This window comes from Cebus imitator, unplaced genomic scaffold (assembly GCF_001604975.1).
Source record: "Cebus imitator isolate Cc_AM_T3 unplaced genomic scaffold, Cebus_imitator-1.0 Scaffold43, whole genome shotgun sequence".
NCBI lineage: Eukaryota > Metazoa > Chordata > Mammalia > Primates > Cebidae > Cebus > Cebus imitator.
The window spans coordinates 2,215,224-2,229,416 of NW_016107358.1; the positions used below are offsets into that span (position 1 = coordinate 2,215,224).

Consider the following 14,193-nt stretch of genomic DNA (forward strand, 5'->3'; position numbering starts at 1 on the left):
CAGAGTTTCGCTCCTGTTACCCAGGCTGGAGTGCAATGGCGTGATCTCGGCTCACCGCAACCTCCGCCCCTGGGTTCAGGCAATTCTCCTGCCTCAGCCTCCTGAGTAGCTGGGATTACGGGCATGCACCACCATGCCCAGCTAATTTTTTGTATTTTTAGTAGAGACGGAGTTTCACCATGTTGACCAGGATGGTCTCAATCTCTTGACCTCGTGATCCACCCACCTCGGCCTCCCAAAGTCCTGGGATTACAGGCGTGAGCCACCACGCCCGGCCCTGTTTTTCTAGTTTCTTAAGGTGGAAGCTGAGGTCACTGATTTGAGACTCTTCTTTTTTTTTTCCTGTTATTTATGTTCACTGCTATAAGTTTTCTTCTTATTATTGCTTTACCTGCATCTCACCCATTTTGATAGCTGAGTTTTCCTTTTCTTAGTTCAAATCATTTTCTAACTTCTAGTTTGATTTCTTCTTGACTCATGGGCTATTTGGAAGTCTGTTATTTTCAAATATTTGGAGATTTTCCAGTTTTCTGTTATTAATTTCTAATTTAATTGCAACGCAGGCAGAAAACACACTTTCTATGAGTTGAGTCCTTTAAAATTTATTGACACTTTATTCATGACTAAGACTATGGTCTGTTTTGGTAAATGTTTCTTTTGTGCTTGAGAAGAATGTATATTCTGCTCTTGTTGGGTGCAGTATCCTAAAAACGTAAATTAAGTTCAGGTAGTCAATGTTTTTTTAAAAATGTTCTATATCCTTACTGATTTTCTGTTTACTTGTTCTAGTAATATTGAGAGAGGGTTGTTGAAATCTTAAACTATAAATGTGGACAAAGGATAAATGCATGAGGTAAATGATACCCCATGTTCCATGAGGTGATTATTATGCATTACATGCATGTATCAGAACAACTCATGTACTCCATGAATATATATACCTACTATGTACCTATGAAAATAAAAAATGAGAAATTATGGGAAAAAATTATAAGTGAGGCCTTGTCTATTTCTTCTTGTGGTTTTATCAGGTTTTCATCTCTGCTCTTAAGTGCATAAGCATTTAGGATTGTTATCTCTACTTGATGAATTGGCCCATTTATCACTGTGAAATGATCTTCTTCATCTTTGGTAATACGCTATTCTTTGCTCTAAAATTTTCCTAGGCTGCTACTAATCAAGATTCTTTAGCTTTTATCTTTAATGTTAGCATGGTATATCTGTTTTACATTTTGACTTTTAACCAGTTTATATTTTTATATTTAAACTGATTTCTTTTAAGCAGCATGTGGTTGAGACTTGCTTTTTATTACAATCCGAACATGGCTGTCTTTTAATTAGGGTATTTAGATTATTTACATTAAGTGTGATTATTGGTATGATTGGGTTTAAATGTACTATTTTGCTATTTCTATTTGTCCCATCTGTTCTTTGTTCTATCCCCATTTTTTCCTGCCTTTTTTTGGATTACACGATTTTTAAAAAGAATTTATTTTATTATTATTTTTGTTGGCAAATTAGCTGTTACTTCTTTTTGTTTTATTTTAATGGCTGCTTTTGGGTTGTTGTATTCACCTTAACATTATTCCAGTTTTTCTTCACATGATATCTCATGTCACATCAAGTATTCAGACCTTGCAAAAGTATACCTGTGTTTCTCCCCTCTTGGCCTTTGTGCTGTTATTGCATAGTTAACTTCTACGTATGCTATAAATCCCACAATATGTTGTTAGTAATTTTGTTTTAAAAAGTCAATTATCTTTACAGACTTAAGCAATGATAAAAATGTTTTTATATGTTCTCCTATTGTTGCCATTTCCCCTGCTAAGGACCTTTCCTGCTCACTACCTCCTTCGAAACGGTCTTAGGAGTACAATTTATTTATTATTTATTTACTTACTTGTTTTTGAGATGGAGTCTTGCTCTGTTGCCAAGGCTGGAGTGCAGTGGCACTATCTTGGCTCACTGTCACCTCTGCTTCCCAGGTTCAAGCGATTCTTGTGCCTTAGCCTCCTGAGTAGCTGGGACTATAGGCACGTGCCACTATGCCTGGACAATTTTTTGTACAGGGTTTCACCGTGTTGGCCAGGCTGGTCTTGAACTCCTGACCTCAAGTGATTCACCCACCTTGGCCTCCCAAAGTGCTAGGATTACAGGCGTGAGCCACCACGCCCAGCAGGAGTACAATTTAAAAACAAGGGTTAGAACTTTCTTTTCTTGCTGTAGCCAAAGTTGATTTATCTTGCTTTGCTGTCAATGAAACTGGGGATCAGCTGGCTATTAAAAGCACATTGAGGGTTGTTTATTACTCAGTACTGTGGAAGCAATAAAAGGACATCATCCCTCCTGAAAATCACCAAGCTCCTCACAGTTTTCTGAACATTTTGCATCTCCTCTATTTGCTAAAATACGTGATGTTTCTAAAATACAATGCACCTGGAATAACTTTCATATTTCCTTCAGCATTTGGGTGTTGGCACTTCCAAGAGGAGGTAATGAGACAGTTTGGACACTTGTCGCCCCCTCAGTTCTTGGCATGGCCATTCTACCCTGGGGTGCCAAGGTCTTGGCAACTTCTGGACTTAGTTGTTTGAACTGCAGATGCTATGGACAGACAGCCCAACAGATGACCATTATGAACTTGGCACCTACAGACCAGCTTTTGGAGAGGAGAGAAGGTGTAGTCATTCGCTGCTCTCACCATAGGCCTTGAAGCAAAATGCAAGGCTGGCACAGAACGCTCATCTAAGTGGGCCAGGTGCCTGGTAACTTCCTTTTCACATTTGCCAGCTGTTTTTTCTTGGCTGGCATCACCAGAAAAGCTTGTCCTGAGCCTATCAAACACATGGTGGTGTGTAGACATGGTGAAGCTCTGGTGTAAGTAACTCACCTAGGTTAACAGAGGAGCATAGGAATAGGTCAGGGTGCCCTTTCCCACTTCTGCCTGTACAATGAAAGCTGGATGTTTCCCAGAGGGGGCTGCCAGGCTTCTGGCTGACAATGCTAATCCCACAGTTTCTAAAAAGAGCACATATAACCATATAGACACTAATAAGGAGTATAGTTTACGCTAAAGCTTAGGGAGAAGCTACATTAAACCCAACTACCATTGACTGTTTGGCACAAAGACATTGGGCCAGGGACTAAGTGTAGTTCAAAGACGTGTGATCCATGTCCCGGTCTTTCATATATTCAAATCTGGCTGGAGAGATAGAACATAATGGTCACGAGATAACTGATGATAATAAAAGAAATGACTTAATGAGGCAACACATGGATTGCCAAATGAGGACTGTGGATGGTGAGTTTTAAAAGGCAGAAATGGGCTGGCTTTTAAATGGAATAAGACCTCCAGGGTGATCGGTCAGTACAGAAATAGTGAACCAATTTGAAGGAGATAATACCAGAAACCAAGTACTTAAGACCAGAAACCAAGTGTTTGGGGCAGAAGGAGGCCAAGGAGGAAGCTTAGCATGACTATATGGTTTTGGCAACTGAGATGTTATTGGAGCACTACTGCAGCGGTAAAAAACATGGGTTATCAAGCTCTATGATTTATTGGCTGTTATAACCTTAAGCAAGTTATTTCACTCTCTAAATCTCAGTTTTTTCATCTGCAAAATGGGAAAAGTAATATTACTAGGTTCCTTCAAAGGGTTGTTATAAGGATCAAATAAATGAATACATAGTAATTAAGCACAAAACAGTGTCTGACCCAGAATAAATATTTTACTAATAAATATTAGCTAATAGCGGTGGTTGTATCAGTGGTAATAAAGTTTATTGGGGCCATACCTTAAAATAAAGTCTGTGACCTGCAAGATTTTAGTGGTATTCTCTTCTCACATGAGGTACCTGAGGCTGAAAGATTATACAACTAGCCAGTAGCAGGGCCAGTGGGTAGACTCAGGTGTTCTGACTTCCTGTCTCGTGCCCTTCCTACCACAATGCATCACAGCCTATACTTGAACCATGAATGGGTAAGTCAGACCAATTAGGGGCAGAATGGGGCATATTTGACTTTGTTTTTACTTTATTATCCTTTTGATTCTGGGTAAACTCTGATATTTTGTTCACGGTTCTTTACGCAGTTGCCTGCCAGCTCCAATAACCAGCTGGAAGGTAACAGCAGAATCTGGCATTTGACAGTGAAACTGCCTAGTACATCTCACAAGGGCCTGGCAGTCAGCCCACACCTGGCCTGGGCAGGCACTCCCTGGCCAGGTTTCGGGTCAGCGTAACGTGACTCATTTTCGTTGTGCATTTGAAGGAAGCAGGAGAATCACAGGGCTTTAATGAGCATATTGAATTGGAGCTTTTTCTCAAGAGAAGAGAATATGTTATCTGGATGTCTGTCATAGGAAGAGGAAAGACAAGAATCCTAATGACCTGAGCACAGCAGGGCTCTATTTGAACCACTGAAGACTTAGCTGTGGGGAAGCTCCAGGAGGTCAGGAAGAGACACTTCCAGTAGAGAAGCTGCCTGAGAAAGAGGAACTCTGTCTACATGAAACTGGGGAGGGAAACGTGGTTAGATATTTTTCACCGGAGTGAGGATATAATATTGGTTTGGGTTTGAGGTTTTCCAAATAACCAAAAACAATGCAAAGTCCTCTTTCTTATTAGTTGTATACTGTAGTTTTCTTAGCTTAGTTCAGTAAGCCTGGATAAAAAGAAACAGTGGATCTAACACAATTCAAATCCACAAATGTGCATTAGGTGTTTATTACACAGAAGGCAAGGAAAATGTTCGAAAATATTGTATAAGATCCTTGCCTTCTGGAAATTCATGATCTACTTGGGGAGATATACAGTGAAATATAATACATACCTTTTGGGGCTGCTTCTCTGTTCACAATGATTCCCTTTAGGGACAGCCCCTGATACTCAGAAAAGGGAGGTCTGTAGTGGAGCTGTCCTATGTGGGTAACCTTCCAACTCTCACCATAGCTAATTGGATGCTGGACCTTAGCTGCGGTGATCTATTCTCTCTTTCTCTCTCTCTCTCATTTAAAACTAAAAACAAAAGAGACAGAGACCGGAAGTCATTAGTAATGGCAGTACAGAGAAGATTCATGAATCCCAAACCGTTCTTTTCTTTAGAAAGTCCTTCACGATTTCACTTTCTTTACTACTAGACATGCCACAGTCTTTCCCAATAATTTTTCTTTGCATAAATTAGTTTGAGTTGGCTTTCTGTCACCCACATCCAAGTAAGCTTGATTCATATAAATGATGTGATTTTTAAAATGTAATCAGTTGAAAATCTGGAAATAGCCAGAGAGAGAGAGAGGCGAAGGGGAAAGAAGAGCCAGCATCTCTAAATGCCTCTAACAAATATAAAGGGAGGCTATACATCTAATTACCCTCACAGAACACAGCTCAGAATGCCAAAGATGACGTATAGTGATGAGTCTCTCGTTATTTGCTAACGGTATGGTAGAGCAAAGGGAATTTTAACTTGGGAGTCAGAAATAATTTTCTGGTGCTAGTTCTTTTTTATTTTTATTTTTTGCAACAGAATCTCCCTCTGTTGCCAGGCTGGAGTGCAATGGCATGATCTCATCTCCCCACAACCTCTGCCTCCTGGGTTCAAGTGATTCTCCTGCCTCAGCGTCCCAAGTAGCTGGGATTACAGGCACACACCACCACACCAAGCCAACTTTTGTATTTTTAGTAGAGATGAGGTTTCACCCTGTTGGCCAGGATGATCTTGATCTTTTGACCTCATGATCCAAAGTGTTGAGATTACAGGCATGAGCCAGCGTGCCAGGCCTTCTGGTGCTAATTCTACTATTAAAAACCTGGGTAACTTTGGACATGTTGCTCCTTCTCACTAGGTCTTAGTTTCAATATATGTAAAATATACAAGATGAACTTAATCTTCGAGACCTCTTCCAAGTCTATGATTATCGACTGATAGAAATGATAGACTGTAGGCTGGGCACGGTGGCTCATGCATGTAATCCCAGCACTTGGGAAGGCTGATGTGGGCGGATCACGAGGTCAGGAGTTCGAGACCAGCCTGACCAATATGGTAAAACCCCGCTTTTACTAAAAACACAAAAATTAGCTGGGCATGGTGGCACATGCCTGTAGTCCCAGCTACTCAGGAGGCTAAGGCAGGAGAAACACTTGAACCCAGAAGGTGGAGGTTGGAGTAAGCTGAGATTGCAATACTGCACTCCAGCCTGGGTGACAGAGTGAGACTCCGTCTCAGAAAAAAAAACGAAATGATAGATTGTGATATCCATCTACATAAACAATAGCAAAAGGAGATCCAATAACCCAAATGATGTAGAAAAAATAAAGGAAGGTATGATAGTGAATATTAGTGTCAACTTGATTGAATTGAAGGATTGGAAGTACTATTCTGGGTGTGTCTGTGACCATGTTGCCCAAGGATATTAACATTGGAGTCAGTGGACTGGGAGAAGCAGACCCACCCTAGTCTGGTTGGTCATCTAATCAGTTGCCAGCACAGCTAGGATAAAAGCAAGCAGAGGAACGTGGAAGGACTAGACTGGCTGAGTATTTCAGTCTTCATCTTCCTCCCATGCTGGATGTCTCCTGCCCTCGAACATCAGACTCCAAGTTCTTCAGCTTTTGGACTATTGGACCTATGCTAGTGGTTTTCCTGGGGTTCTCAGGCCTTTGGCCACAGACTACAGCCCGCATTGTTGGCTTACCTACTTCGGAGGTTTTGGGACTTGGACTAGCTTCCTTGCTCCTCGGCTTGCAGACGGTCTATTGCGGGACTTCACTTTGTGATTGTGGGAGTCAATACTGCTTAATATACTTCCTTTTATACATACATCTATCCTATGAGTCCTGTTCCTCTAGAGAACCCTGACTAATACAGAAGGGTAAAATGGATTTATGTAAAGAGGATTTAACAGTTAATTGATTCATTTCCCGTAGATATTTTCTAAATAAAGCTTAATAGGAGAATGTGAATGTCTATGAAAACATATTTTGATGTTATCTTTGGTTTGTCCTCATTAATGGAAAGTTTAGTTCAGTTCAACTCAATAAACATTTATGTAGCCTACACCAAATAGTGTGTTATGCATGAGAGATTGAGAGATGGACTAAGAAAGAGCTCTGCCTCAGGCAGAGGTTTTCTATTGCTATCCATTTCAACAAGTTATTTCATCTTCTCCTTCCAGTGTACGTGCCTGATAATTTTTCCATTGGAGAGAACGTTGCCAGAAATAATTATTGATGGTAATAGCTAAATATTTGGAGTGCTTACTGTCAGTCAACTGTACTAAGTAGATGACTTGCATTATCTCATTTAACAGGTAATATATGTAGGGTTGGAGCTGTTATTACACATTATGAATAAGGAAATTAAAGCTTAATGAATACCTTGCCCAAAGTTACACTTTTCTTTAGGCATGCCTGCTTTCAACGTCCATGGTCTTAAGGTACTATAGGGAATTGTTTCAGTATGATACCTGTGTTATAATTAAGGCTTATCAACTACTACATGTGAGGAGCTGGGCTAAGAGTTTATAAGTTAAGGTAACCTAGGTAGGAAGACATTTGGACTTATGATTCTTTGGAACTTTCTAACCATTGAAGCTAGCCAAAAATGGAAAAGATGGGTTCAAGAATCATGAGTTTCTTGCCACTTAAATATGTTCCTCTAAGTTGGATGACACTTAGAGAAGTTTTAAGAATATATGAATCCTTGTACTGGGGAAAGAGAGTTAACATAGGAAACTCCTTAGATCTCTTGCATCCCTGGCTCCTATGAAAATGCTCAAGTTGGCTCTTTAAGTGTGGCCTGGGGGAAAAATAACTCTTAGACCTATCAGAAAACCTGTCAAGGAGCATAGAGTATACCAGGGTTAGCCATGCAATCATAGGACTTTTACCTTGCACAGACCGTAGATCAATAAAATTAATGCAACGAATTTGAGCCCAGCTTCTCATGGAAAGAAGAGGTGCAATTTCTCACGTGTGGACTGCACAATAGATAGGCCTCCTGCAGCTCAAGTCAATGAATGATTTTTGCTACTTTGCAACACCAACTCCAGTTCTGAGTTCTCTGAGTGTCAGATAAAACCCAGTGCTTTGGTATATTTCCTCAGCCAAGGCAAAAAGCATAGCTGAAACCAGAAACTGTTCCTCGGCTACTGAATTTTCACCATTGGATTGGTTGTTCTACCAGGAATAGTAAATAGTGGTCCCACTTAGTTCATTGTCAGCCTCTGGCTTTGTTACTGTATAGCACGTGAGCGTGCAACGAGTAGTTGTTTTCTTGTCTTAAAAAACACAGGAACAGGACTTCTGATATTAGCATTTCTTGGATTATGTAATTTTAAATGAACCCAAGCTTTGAATGCATGAACGAACATGGGATTATGTAGAAACTGTCTGAATGATCAAATGAGATGTAACCAGGGCCCCAAACTTAATATTTAGTATTTCTATTATATAAGCTGTCATTTATGTTTAACATGTCAAGGGGATTACCAGATCTAACCACCTTATGTGTAAATGGAAAAAGCCGATGAACAAGTGGAGAAAGTTACTTACTTTTCCAAGGCCGTGAGGAAATAGCGGAAGAACTGAAACTCGAGTGAGAGACCATGGAGTTCACATTCACCCCAGGGCCCTTGTCTCTACCCTCATGCTCACTCATCAAGTTCTACTCCACTGCAGTGGAGTTTGAGCTGTGGAACTGAGCAGTGACGTGCCTATAGGAGCACCGATGGGACAGGAAGTGGCAAATGTCTCAGCCCCAGGCTCAGAGCTGGACAAACTGTGTGGTTAATTGTGGATGATTTCTCCGGAACTTCTGAGACTCCACGCTGCTTCTCCTCTTCTTCTTCTTCCTCCTCCTCCTCTTCTTCTTTTTCTTTTTTTTGAGATGGAGTCCCACTCTTGTTGCTCAGGCTGGAGCACAATGGCACCATCTCGGCTTACAGCAACCTCCGCCTCCTGTGTTCAAGCGATTCTCCTGCCTCAGCCTCCCAAGTAGCTGGGTTTACAGGCATGTGCCACCACGCCTGGTTAATTCTGTGTTTTTAGTAGAGATAGGGTTTCTCCATGCTGGTCAGCACACTGCTTCTTAAGCCAATCAATGTAGGATGAGGCAGGGCCTGAAGCAATGAATAGTGGGCATGGCAAGAGTTCTTGTTTGAGGGCGTTGGGGACACAGGTGAGGTGTAAGTGAGATCTCCAAGCATAGATTTTCATGATGGTTTCTTCTGAATGTGGAAGAGGTTTGCAGGGTATCTAGTGGAAGAAAGGATAAGGAGAAAGGAGAGATGCCAGGCAGAAGGTGAAGAAACTGTTTTCTTAAAGTTCTCTAAGAGACAATAAACATAAGCATATCCTTTCTTTGAAGTCAAGTGATGTGGTGCAGTTTCCTCAGTCTCTGTGAGGACCCATTATCCCAAGGCCATCTGGCAGCTTGAGAATGTAGCTTTGGGAGCCTGTGAGAAAGGGGTTAGAAGCCTCAGTCAAGGATCAAGACAGCTAGAATGGCTGAGCCAGGTACCTCAAGAGGCTTTCTAGGCAGGAGACTACATTGATAGAAATGTACAGGTTCACCTGAGGCAACTCTTTGTAGATGGTGACAGGGGTTGGGGGAGTGGATTTTGTAGGGAAGTGGGTTCCTGCATTATGCTAAAGGCTTCTGAGAGCCTGAGAAATATAGGCTATCAAGGTTAGGAGAAATAATGAAAAACATGAGAGAACATAGGGGAAAAGTCAGTATTCCTCCCTCTTTCTACCTTTCTCAACTTCCCAAGGATGCGTCTTAGGAACTTCTTCTTTTCAAGGCTGCTCTTGATGTCCATTTATTTTTAAATATGTAATTAAATGTCTGTGCAGAGGAAAAGCACCTGATATTATTTGCCATCAACTCTAAGCCCTTTGGTTTATGATCTGCTTGCTTTTAAACATTTCAAAATTGCATTTCCTTGCTATCTACAAATTGCATGCCTCTGTAATAGATACTGCGAAGCACACAGCCACGAGTAAGATAAGGTTCCTGGGCTGCAGGAGCTAACAACACTGGAAATGGGGGAGAAGATGTATTCACAGCTGCCGTAGAATGCTGTTGTGGTAAGTAACTTGAGTGATATGAAAGAAGCAGTTTAGGAATTGAGGCAGAAGGAAGCATATCTTGCAGGTGCCAGCAAGGCTGACTCGATGGAAAAGCTGACATTTTTCTCAGACTTAAACCCATCCAGGTGGGATAATTTGTTTTCATTGCAATAAAAATATTTAATTATATTAAGTGCACACAAATCTTTATTAATAGCTGTCTATTTATTTCTATAATATTGGTTCAAGAAAAGCAAAAATAAAATGCTGATTGTCTTCTGACTTGAACAATTCTTGGTAGACTGGTATCAAGTAGCATGCTCCTACAAGGTCCCAAGTCATCAACACCAAACTCAATTTGACCAGAGGGCTGTTTCCCTGCCATTCCATGTATGGTTGTTGAGAGTTGATAGGGTCCAATAAATAGTACCCTTCTTGTGCACTTGGGTTCTGAACCAAAAGGAAAATAAGGCTCAAGAGTAAGGTAGGTTGGGAGCCAACATACTATTTTTCTTACCTGAAGTTGATGTTGGAAAATGCAGTTTCTATTTATAGGCTAGGAGGCTTACTAATACTGAATCTTAGAAGTAGCAAGACTTAATCACAGCACCCCTGCTTTGTGCCTACCTTTGTAAAACTCAAGGCATTGAGAACCAGAGCAAGCGCATGCTTCCTGCAGAAAGATCAGATCTCAAAGTGAAAACAATAGATAAAAGGCCAAGATTATGCAGATTCATTTCTTAGTCCCAACCAATCAGACACAGCCCTTTTCCCCATAGGGAGGAGTAACTAAAGAGAGGAGGTGACACAGGGCTTCCAAGGTCCTGAAGACTTCTCCTCGAGGAAGGGCAGGAGAGAAGTCCCACTCCCAGCCGCCCACAATAATTGTCCTGATAAACTAGCTGGAATCAGTGCAGCAGATACAATATCTTATTTTCACTTCAAAGAACCTGTCATACACTAAATGAAAGGCAATGTAAAAAACCTCTAAAACAAAACAAAGAACCACAAACCAAAGAGACACACTCTTTTATTCTCTCTTCTACTTCCTGGAGGACACTTCTTCATTTCCATGTTCATTAAATCGTGGCCACAGAAAATCCTGACTCAGTTTACTTTTCACTTCATTATACCTGAAGGTTATCATTTATTGAGTGGTGTCATGCAGAGGCATTATCTCTCAGGATGTGATGGTGAGGGAGATGGGTCTTTGAAGTCAGCTATTTTTTTTAGGACATGTGTCTATCTATCCATCATTTTACCCACATCGTTAGGTCCTCTTTCTACATGGGTTGTGAGGTATGTGTTTGCGTGTGTGCACACCTGTGTGAAAGGGAGAATGAGAGAGAGAGATCCCAGCTTTCCATCAGTCCTTCCTGTACTTACTGAGTTCCTGCTTATTCCAGAACTCTCTGGCCCACTCTAAATTCCCCAGATCCATCCCTTTTTATTCCCACAACTATAGAAAAATATACATTTATTCTTTTTTTTTTTTTTTTTTTTTGAGACGGAGTTTCACTGAACCCAGGAGGCGGAGTGCAATGGCGCGATCTCGGCTCACCACAACCTCCGCCTCCTGGGTTCAGGCAATTCTCCTGCCTCAACCTCCTGAGTAGCTGGGATTACAGGCACGCGCCACCATGCCCAGCTAATGTTTTGTATTTTTCGTAGAGACGGGGTTTCACCATGTTGACCAGGATGGTCTTGATCTTTGACCTCGTGATCCACCCACCTCAGCCTCCCAAAGTGCTGGGATTACAGGCTTGAGCCACCGTGCCCAGCCCTACATTTATCCTTTATATAGAGAACAGTTCCATATATCTTATCCTCAAAATCCACACCTTGCTACCAGACATAGATTTAATAAATTAAACAAAACATTCACACATTCAAAGGATCAGCATGCTGACCTCTCTAGAAGCCAGTATCCTAGCTCATCAGGAAACCTGGGTTCATTCTCAACCAGCCATGCAATTTCGATAAAGTGTCCTTTAACCTCTGGTCCTTGGTTCCTTCTTCTGTAATAAGGGAGTAGAATTTCATTTTTTATTTTATGTTAACGGGTAGGACTTACTGGCTTAAATATTATGTAAAACATTACAATTATGCATTGTGTATTTTCTTGTAAAAATTCAAATAACACTCAAGTGAAATGAAGAAAAGTGAAGAGCCCACTTTTTTATGCTTATGAGTATTCATTCAATGACTCTGCTCATCTACTTTCTATCATATTGCTTATTGATTTTCTTCATAGCTCTTAGAATCCAAATTTGGATCTTGTGTAATTATTTGTTCGCTGGTTTATTATGTATCTCTCCCACTTACAGTTAAGTTATATCAAGACAGGGATTCTGTTTATCTTTTCCTCTGTCCCTCGCATATAGTAGATGCTCAACAAATAGATGCCGACTGAGTGAAGGATGTCTTTCCAGTGGGCATAATACCCATTGCAGGAAAGGTCCAGACACAGAAGAGCACTGGGTAAGGACCAGAGAGAATCGAGGGTAACTGAGTAAGAAGAGCTGGGAAGCAGATGACAGGAGAAACACTGAAGTCCCTGTCAGGTTTTAGAGTTTTACAATGAGTTTATCTTCTGTGTCCTCCAAGCTCTTTTGTCTGGTTCCACATCAGATAATATTATGTTGCCACCAGGAAGAAACTCATGCATGAGGCCAGCCACGGTGGATCACGCCTGTAATCCCAGCACTTTGGGAGGCAGAGGTGGGTGGATTGTGAGGTCAGGAGATCGAGACCATGCTGGCTAACACAGTGAAACTGTGTCTCTACTAAAAACACACAAAAAATTAGCCCAGATGTGATGGTGCATGCCTGTAATCCCAACTACTCAAGGCTGAGACAGGAGAATCACTTGAACCCAGGAGGCGGAAGTTGCAGTGAGCCAAGATCACGCCACCGCATTCCAGCCTGAGTGACAGAGTGAGACTCCATCTCAAAATAATATAATAATAATAAAAAAAGATACACCTGCATGAGGGACTGCTCCACACATCCTAGGATTTGAAACTTGGCCTAGGGTTTTATTTTTTGAAAGTAGCTCTTAGCACATCTATTTTAGATTTCACTTTCAAGAAGGCTAGCCCTCTCTTTAAATTCACAACTTACTTTTCTAGATTTGTTGTGATTTGACTTTATTTGGTCACTTTGAGTTGGAAGAACTTAATAGAGTAGCTTTTCAAAAACCCATTGTGGTGCATTATCCACTTGGTGTAAGTTAGCAAATGTACAAATTTCTCTAACAGTTAAAAAAGAAAGGCCATGGTGTCTCCAGAACCATTAAGGTATGTGATAATCTCATTAAATTTCTTAGTACAATTAGCTACTTCTTTTTCCTTAAGGGATATTCACATTCTCTCCAATTAAAGGTATTTTTAGCTTTTCCGAAGTACGTAATTTTCTTTATAAAAGAACAAAGCTCCATTTATTTTTGTCGCTTGAACACATTCCATTTATCCCTTTCAATAATTTTAGGTGTATGTTTCTTGCTTGGAAGTAGAAATGGCATTTAAAGATCAAGAAATGATTTATTTACAGCACTGGTGTCTCATTGAGAAGGTGCTGAGGCCTTTGAATTTCAGTATCTGTCTATTGTCAAGAACCAGTCATTGAATGGGAAGAGCAGGGAATCTTTACTCAGGCCCCGAGTTCAGATGGCAGCCTGAGCCTGGCTGCCTATCCTTGGAGGAGCTCCTAACCAACCCACTTCTCATTACGCATTGGGGTTGGCAAGAACTGCTAGAACAAACTTATTTTTGCTATTAAAATGGAAATCAAAAGAAAATTGTGATTTTTTAAAAAAGTAGCTAATTTTTCAAGAGCATTTAGTTACAACAGAAGTACCTAAATGTATTAGATATATTAGTGAGGGTAATACAGAAATTCTCACCATAGAGGACCATCTTATTATTGTTATATGAACAAATTGTAAGCAAAACATAATTTAAAATATCAGTCTGAAATCAATGTCTGTAAAGATAGAAACTTTCTAATCTCTAAACTCTAAGCTGCATTTTTCATCCTCATTCCAAAGCTTAGTTCTTTGTTGCCAGTATATCACCATTAGACTAAAGCAACTCAAAGTGGTTGTAACTGAGATGTTATTTGACTCTT

The 14,193-nt window shown here is 40.6% G+C and overlaps 1 long non-coding RNA gene across 1 annotated transcript in view; it reads right to left on the reverse strand.

Annotated features, from left to right (window-relative positions):
* Positions 1–9,069: 9,069 nt before the first annotated feature.
* The window catches only part of LOC119470900, a 47,175-nt gene continuing 42,051 nt past the window's right edge, over positions 9,070–14,193 (reverse strand). Inside the window, exon 4 of the long non-coding RNA XR_005199878.1 lies at positions 9,070–9,249. This is a non-coding gene — a long non-coding RNA (uncharacterized LOC119470900). The remainder of the gene's footprint in view (positions 9,250–14,193) is intronic.